The following is a 9017-nucleotide window of genomic DNA, read 5'->3' on the forward strand; positions in this document are numbered from 1 at the left end:
AGCAGGAACAATGCGACCTGATTCATCATTTTCAGCCGAAAAATAAACTCGACTGCCTCATCAATAAATTTGGCCATAGGTCGTTCATGATGCGACAGCATACTAACCAGTCTAACTACACAAAACATGACTAAAAAGAATAATAATATTTCAATTGTAAAAGGGTTTAAGAATTACTTTATCCTCATTTTTTTTGAAACACACAAAAAACTCTTCTTGACAACCTTGTACAAGCTGGTGTGTTACGCCTCATGGCGGTTATACCAGCTATATAGATACAGATACAGGTGACTGAGAAACACGAAGTTTTTGCGGGTCAAAGGTTGTGGCGATGATATGCTACCTGTCAAACTACATCAGCCAAGTCATTTTTCATCGCCAAATTACTTGCCATAGCCACATCGGCTGCGATATCGGCTGCAAGAGGAGGGGGTCAGCCAAGGTGAAGGATACTTTCCAGGAAAGAGAAGATAAATAGCAACTCAGCTGAAAATGGGAGTTCTTACAATCAACGGACTAATAAGGATAATACGGCCGGCGTCCTCTCGATACCTTCGCGATTCTCTCGGACTCGGTCGACGTTCCCGACACCGAGCCCCGTCGAAACATAACAGGGTAGATTTTAAGGGGGAAAATTCGTATGACTTAATGGCAGTTCATGAATTTGGCCCAAGGTCGTTTGCAGTATAACGCCGGTTTGAGCGTTTAATGTGCTGCGGCCTTGAGGGGGCTCGCCGTTGCAAAGTGCCAAAATAAATTATTCTAGACGGCAATGTAAACATCTTCATGTATTTGAAAACCTTGTATAAACAGAGGGACTGATACATTTTGGACCACATGTCCAGCACATTTTAGCTTGTCCACACACAGTGACACAAAAATATATATAATTGGCACATTTTCCCCAACATTTTCCGACACTAAGATTATCCCATAAATCATTTAAGACCACATTAAACACACGTCCACTATTCCCGTATGATTTGCACTAGGTTGGATACATTGTTGTTTAATCGCACAGAAAGATGGTCTGATACGTTACTATAGAATCTTCTTGGTTACTTCGCCCAGTCAAAGGAGGAAAAAACACTAATGCTAGCAGTAAAATTGGGCGTAGGTCTCCAGGACAATGGGCACTAGGATAAATACATTGTTGTTTAGCCGCACAGAAATATTGCCTGACACTGTGTGCCTGATACGTTACAGCGTCCAGTCAAAAGATGAAATCCACTATAACGTTGGGCACAATAGGTTCTTTGTGTATTATGACGCACAGTGACTACGTCCTTAATTTTCTTGAAGAAAATCCATAAGTGGTGTGCCATAATGGAAACAGGGAATGGAAGTTCAGAAAGAAACATGGGATTACTGTAAAAGCGAAAATATTCGCAGGGATTTAATTTCGCGGAAGACAGATAATGGAGTGTTCGCGGAGGATGTAAGTTCGCGGTTGAAACAAGCAGGCAGGTAAGCGGACAGAAGACAGATCAAAATGTTTTGCAGTGAAAAGTTCACCGCAAAAACCGCGAACATAAAACCACCGCGAACATTTCTCATTTTGCAGTAGGCGCCATGGTCCCGTCTTATGACTTATCATGAAATATTTTGTACTCGAAAATCGTTGAAAATGTATTAGGGCAAACGATATATATATAGTTGCAATCTACTAACGTACCTTACCGCCTGCTGAAACTATGTGTTATACCTAGACGAATTTCTTATCTTGGAAATAGAATCCGTTTGACTACATCCCTCACAACAATTTGATTGATGATGCTGATTCCTTCTACACTTCATTGATTTTTGTATGGGCAGCGCATTAGTCCACTATTTGAGAAAATAAAATGTTGCGGGAGCGATTTTGGAAAATTCACCGTCACATTGTTGTTAGCGACCCCCGACCGACTTTGTGGATCCCCAATGGGACACCTAATTCCAACTTCGGCAGAATTTTGAACGTCTTTTCCACCTAGAAATCTACCCTAGTACATTGGACGGGGATCGGTAACCTTCTAACATCCCTAGGGATCGCACAGCGGTAGAGAGGACTCCGGCTGTATATCGGCCGAAAATGTCATTTTAAGATCTCACACTCATCGGACGAGATTTGTCTCTGCTGTGTGACCACTGGTTGACGCGCAGGCAATACTTGCTCCTGCCGTGCACATTCAGCGTACATTTCAAATGGACTTTTAACCCGTTTGTGTGTGTACAAGATTGGATCGCGTACTTATTCAACCTTGAGAAGACTCCACGACACGGCTAAGATGGACAAGCTGTTGTTGTGTACAGGTAAGAATACATCTGGTAGAGTGACGCTTTATTAAGACGAAACACATTTTATTTCAAGTTGCCCGTTCTACGATGAAGAAAGAAAGGCTTTATTTAAAGAGGTCACCAAATTCCAGCCAAATTTCTCCATGTTTACAGACAAAAATAAAACTACTCTCCTCTTAACATCACAAAACCCTCACATTACAGAGAAAGTGGGATCATTCGTCTTCCACTGTTTTGGAAAAAGAATTCAAACCCAAATAAGATAGAATTTAGTGTTAGTATTTGGACTAGAATAGTCTATATTGCTATATTGCTATATTGTTACCGATTGTCTGCCCGTCCTTCCATGTTACATGTACTTGCAATTAGCCTACTGGCAAGAACTTACAATAAACTTATTATTATTATTAAATGTTTCTCGTTATCTTGCAACATAATTGGGTCCCAACAAAAATTATTTCCGCGTTCCCAAGAGGCTGTCGTGCAAGCTCAATGTTTGTACACCTCACCATTGACACATTCGATGCCAGACGCAGAAAATCATGCTTTTCCACCATCAACAGACTATACAACACCAATAACAGTATGATACAGGGTCTTCTGATGTCAGATTGTCAGTACAAAAATTATTTGTTTATAATGTGTATAAATTGTTGTATGTATAGTTAACTTGTGTTTTCACGTTTGTACGGCTGTTTCTAAGGGTGACATACCCGAAATACATTAAAGAAAGTCAGTTCAGTTGAAAGATATTGACCTGGCACTGCCTGATGATGATACATGATAAAAGAGACAAAAATATATTTCTATACATCTACAAAGGCTGAGAGATAGTCCTGATAGGAGTGATAGATTCTGCCGCTCTTACAGGTAATGGGAGGGAATTCCATAGTCCTGCACTAGAAAATAGTGATCTCTTCTTATACTGTATGTGTGCTTTTAGCAGTTGAAGTCCACCTTTTGTACTAAGACGTGTGTTGTGTGTACATGTATGGGTATTAGCAGATGTTGTGAATATATAGTTGTGACATGTGTGGAGGAGATATGCCAATAAGAAAAATTCCACAGGTCTGCACCAGAAAAGGAGAAAGCTCTACTAATAACGTTACTACAAGCGTGTTTTTAGCAGTTGAAGTCCCCTCTGTGTATTATGACGGATATATTCCAATCGGTACATGCCAAATAAAGCAAATATCTTCTTATTTTTAATGCAGCAATCCTATTGGTAGCCGTGTCCCTGCCGCGGGTGGAGTCGTCCCGGTGTCGTCGTGACATCCCCGCCCCGTCGTGCTCCTGTCGGGACGGTGTCGCGGTGAGCGGAACGTGCAGCCTCTGCTCCTGTACGGCGGACGGGCAACCTCGGGATTGTTGTTGTGAGCAGCATTATCAACTGCATGAAAAATGGAGTGTGTCTCTGTGTCTGCCTGTCTGTCTGTCTGTCTGTCTCTCTCACTCTCTCTGTCTCTCTCTCTGTGTCTCTCTCTCTCTGTGTCTCTCTCTCTCTTTGTGTGTGTGTGTGTCTGTGTGTGTGTGTGTCTGTGTGTGTGAGTGCGTCTGTGTGTGTGTGCGTGCGTGTATGTGTGTGTGTGTGTGTGTGTGTGTGTGTGTGTGTGTGTGTGTGTGTGTGTGTGTGTGTGTGTGTGTGTATTCGTTTATGTTTCTGGATTTTTGTGGTCAGCATGTCTCAAAAACCTCTGGATAGATTATAATAATGTATGTGGGAACGTGTTGGGAAGACAAAGGTGATTTGGGGCCCTCAAGTATGTGACCTTGGTACTGCAACAGATCTTCCCTTTTTCTATCTTTTGACCTGGACGTGCTATGTTTTTTTTTTTGCATCAGGTAGCTTGTTTTTCTTTGCACACATTAGATTCATTCCATTTCACTCCCATTCCACCGGGGCGGTGACCTCGCCACGCTCTCCCTAGGCCCTGTGACCTCAAATTGGCCAGAAAGCTCAACGACTGTTTTTACGCTTTGTGTATTTTGTTTTGTTTTGTTTTTAGCCATATCTTTTTGCGAGGTTTTGATATGCTCAAAGTATAGGGTTACTACGCAAATTTGCCTAACAGTGTTAGTAAATGTCACTACTATAGAGATTTCAGAATTATTCTATTTCCATTTTTAGAAATTATCTTCATGAAAAATGGAGATTTGGGTGTGTCTGTGTGTGTTTTGTTTGTTTGTTTGTTTGTCTGTTTGTCTGTCTGTCTGTGTTTCCGCACTGCTGTAGTCAGTATAACTCAGGAACCTCTTGATGGATTACGATGATATTTGGTACATGTATGTGGGCAGGTGTTGTAAAGCCGAAGTTCAAGGTCGATTTTGGTCCCCCTGGTATGTGACCTTTGTACTGCAGCAGAATTTCAATTTTTGTATCTTTTGACCTGGACGTGCTGTGGTCTTGTTTATATTGCTTTGTTTGCCTTTAACACCCCTGTTCCGCTTCACAGTACTTACTCCATGCCGTGAGTACGTGCGTAGGGGCTGCTTTAGGGACAGTGGTACCCGTTCCATGACGAGCCTCGAGGGGACAGACCCACGCCTGGATGGCCACTACAGTGTCCGCGAAAACCCCATAGAGAAGTGTTACCAGGTAGGATTACATGTTGTTTCGCTACATGCTAGGTGTGGGTGTGTGTGTGTGTGTGTGTGTGTTTGTGTGTGTGTGTGTCTGTGTGTGTGTGTGTGTGTGTGTCTGTGTGTGTGTGTTTGTGTTTGTGTACCTGTGTGTGTGTGTGTGTTTGTGTACCTGTGTGTGTGTGTGTACCTGTGTGTGTATCTGTCTGTTTGTCTCTGTGTGTGTGTGTGTGTGTGTGTCTGTCTGTGTGTGTGTGTGCGTGTGCGTACCTGTGTGTGTGTGTGTGTGTGTCTGTTTGCGTGTCTCTGCGTGTGTGTGTCTGTGTGTGTGTGTGTCTGTGTATGTGTGTGTGTCTGTGTGTGTGTGTGTGTGTCTGTGTATGTGTGTGTGTTTCTGTGTCTCTGTGTGTGTCTGTCTGTCTGAATGAATACATGTAATGCAAACATTTTTGCCGCCTCCCCAGGTAGCACTTTCCCAGGGCCTCGTAGCGTTTTCTGTCCAGGAACGCTGGTGCTTTGGATCATCTATCTGGGGCCGCTATGGGATTTACGGCCCAGGCTGGGGCTGTGCGGAGGACGGGACAGGCGGGTTTTGGGCAAATGAGGGCTACGACATTTATGGTAAGACTCCAGAAATGGTCCAAACTATTAGCCGTTAGCTATGATTGCTAGTACTTAGGTCCCGATTGCACCAGTGCCCGTGAGGGGTGTAGTCCCGGCCGGGCTCCGAAGACGCAAATGTGTCCCGGTGGACTGCCGAATACCTGATGGGTACCTCTCGGTATGTTCACGGTGCCTATATCTTACCAGGTCCCGCGTTGATTTTGAATCCGCATTGAATTCTTCCAGGGCCCCGACCTTGTCCAAAAATAGCCCGGCAGCCGCAGGGTGCCCGAAGGGGCCACGTAGGGGTCACGCCCGAAAGTGAAAAAAAGCCCAGCCCGTGAACTGCCCACCAGGGCCTTTTTTTCAAACTGTGACCTAAGCATAACGAGTCGTCGCGTTGGTATAACAAGGCTACCGTGCTAGCCAAAGAAGTACTCCGTTATCGTGTCTTTCCGATAAAGTTGAGCTACAGAAACTTAATGACAGTACATCATATTCTTTACTGCTACGAGGGCAACAAGAAAGAGAAATAATTGCAAACTGTAAATGTAGAAATGTTTGCGATGGTTTTATGTTCTTGTATGTATTTTTTGCCCTTGTCTACTATTATCTCAAATGCGACCTTAAAACCACCGCGAACACTCCATTTTCTCCCTACCGCGAAAGTAAAAACTCGAATTTAAATGCATTTACAGTATAAGATTAAAAAAAGACACCGTGCCATCTTATTATACAAAAATGTTCCCTCCTCAGGTCCTGGCGTGAAAACCCCATGTGAGACCCTGAACGCTACCGGCTGCACCCTGCCCACATCGGCACCCGTGTATGAAGCACCTGGTGACCAACCATGCTACGTCACTGTTGACATTCACGAGGGGATTCGCAGGTACAAGACAAAATTCAAGACAAAATTAACATACCTATTCAGAGTTTTGGTATAAAACCTGGTGTTCTCAGTCCTATCGTTAGTCACTGACGAAAGACAGTGGATGCTGTCTGAAACGTCTGTTTCAAAATTCTATCCAGTTGCATGAGAAATTATTTTTGGCGTATCTTACTACCTGAATGTCTAACTTTCATCAACATACTTTATTCATCTATCGTCAAATGTTACGATACATACGTCTAAAGTACCCATAACAATTTACAGGTCATCTAGTATTAATATCATACAGTAGGTATCAACCAAAATGGTTTCGTAGCCGGCGATCTTCTCGGCTGCCCCACAGATCTCTCTCGTGCTAAGCCACCTCTCACCTCTCGTTGTGGCCTCGCTGTACTTCATGTTCACCGGCTTGACCATCGGCATGGTGGAATCTGCCGATCGCGTCTTCGTTGTGGTGACAGACGCCTAGGTCACCATCTTGTCTTCTTCTTCGATGTTGTCGTTACAAGCGTCTGGGTGTTTTGACTCTTGTCCGATGACTTATAGCTTACAGCGACCAAAACTTGTCAATATGATGTTTAAAGCCTCTCCAACTCTCTCTGCACGAAATATGAACGATCACTTTCGAAAACAGTGAAATATGCTGCCAAAAATCTCACGATTTTAGGAGCTCCCCCAAAGCGTGACTGCTTTGACTTGCCTAGCTTTCGAAATTGGAAAGATAGTGTTATAAGAGGTGATATTTTTGAATCTGTATCTACTTCGATTTTGTATCTACTTTTGATTCTTGCAGTATCGACAACCCTCTTCAAGTGCATCAATGCGGGAACATCGTCATCCATTCCCTAGTGTCCTTCCAGTGTACCCACGCCTACCAAGTAAGTATTGGCCTTTCAACAGCTTGCCAGCGTTGTTCCTTTAAGATTGCCATGTAATGTATGTATCTTAGAAAGAGAGGAACATACGTAGGTATGTCTTATGTGTGTGTGTGTTTGTGCGAGCGGGTGTGTGTGTTTGTGCGAGCGTGTGTGTGTGTGTGTGTGTGTGTGTGTGTGTTTGTGTGTGTGTGTGTGTGTGTGTGTGTGTGTGTGTGAACACGATAACTCACGAATGCCTGGATTGTCTACATACTTTGTATGTGGGTATGTCTTCTTAAAAAAACCTCGAAACGATTGGATTTTGGGCCCCCTAACGGCTTACTATGACACTGCAACGGAACTTCCAGTTTTTATATCTCGTGTTCTGGACATGCTATGGTCATGATTTTATAGTGGCAGATAGCTGGGGGGGGGGGATAGTGCAGGAGCCGACTTTGTTTAAAACTTCGTTTCCGCATATATTTGTTCATGCAGGCATCGGTACAGTGGACTGTACGGAAGAACGACGACCAGGTGTTGAGTCTGGAGGTGCTGCCGGACCAAGATGACGTCTTTTCCGACAAGCTGAGACTCGACCTCCCGCCGAACACCTTACCTCCCGGTCTGTTCATGGTTCAGGTGGGTTCAAACACAGCATATAAACAGGAAGGCCCATCTGAGTTGGCAGAACACATTACGAAGAATCAAATTGTTCTTCACCTAATAAATGTACTCACTGGAATTTTCGACTGATTCTCTTAGTCTTCCTCAGCTTTCTGACCCATTCTCTCTAGACACGCTTATCGTATTTACCTGTGACGTAAGCAATGGGTCGAATGTTGCTGGAAATCAATATCGCCCCCCGTCCCGGCTGAGAGAAGGTTAGTGCATCCTGATGTAGATTGCCTCCTACACAACATACTAGTAGATTTACTCCTACACAACATACAAATAGAGTGCCTCCTACACAACATACTAGTAGATTTACTCCTACACAACACACTAGTTGATTGCCTCCTACACACCATACAAGAATAGATTGCCTCATACACAACATACTAGTATAGTCCTTCCAAGTGATGTATCGTTGTATCTGAAACCGAAAACTGTTGTGTATTTTCACCTGAAAGCAAATACTGCTTCGACGTGGGAAGTTCAAATATTTGTCTGTTGATGGTTCAGGTGGGGAAGGCGCGAACTAAACAATGACAATGATCTTTAGACTCGATACACACTGGGAACATTTTTCTGACGTACGACAACGACGCACGTTTTCGGTGAACGGCGCCTTTTTTTCCTGGGTGTGAATCGGCCCCGCACTTCGTATATATTACAGGCATTTTCATGACCCGTACGACTTCTACGTTCACCCAGGAGGCTTGTACGGGCCATGAGAAATGTCTGGATAGGAAGATATATCAAAAATGTCTAGACGTTAGAAATTCTTCCAATGATTGTAAAAGCTCATAATCCCCTACTATATACACTTGTATCAGGTAGATGTAGTTAAGTACCAGTAGACGCCAGACTTTGTACCTACCTTGTACAATTGTTCTGCAATAAAGTTATATATAATCAAATCAACATGGCCTTGTGGTTCTTTCAGGTCACAGTGACCATGGAAGTGCCCGAGATTGGACATACCAGCATCGGCGTGGCTCACACGTGGCTGGAGGTGCTACCGTTTCCCATAGTTGCGAGAGTAACCGGCAACTCCGCAAGGACCCTGCCGTTGATACACCTTTATATCGTTGCCGTGCTGTCTCATGATCCGGACTGTCAGGTCCCCAGCGACCAGTTAAGCTACGCCT

Source organism: Branchiostoma lanceolatum, chromosome 13 (assembly GCF_035083965.1).
Source record: "Branchiostoma lanceolatum isolate klBraLanc5 chromosome 13, klBraLanc5.hap2, whole genome shotgun sequence".
In the NCBI taxonomy this organism is placed as follows: Eukaryota; Metazoa; Chordata; class Leptocardii; order Amphioxiformes; family Branchiostomatidae; genus Branchiostoma; species Branchiostoma lanceolatum.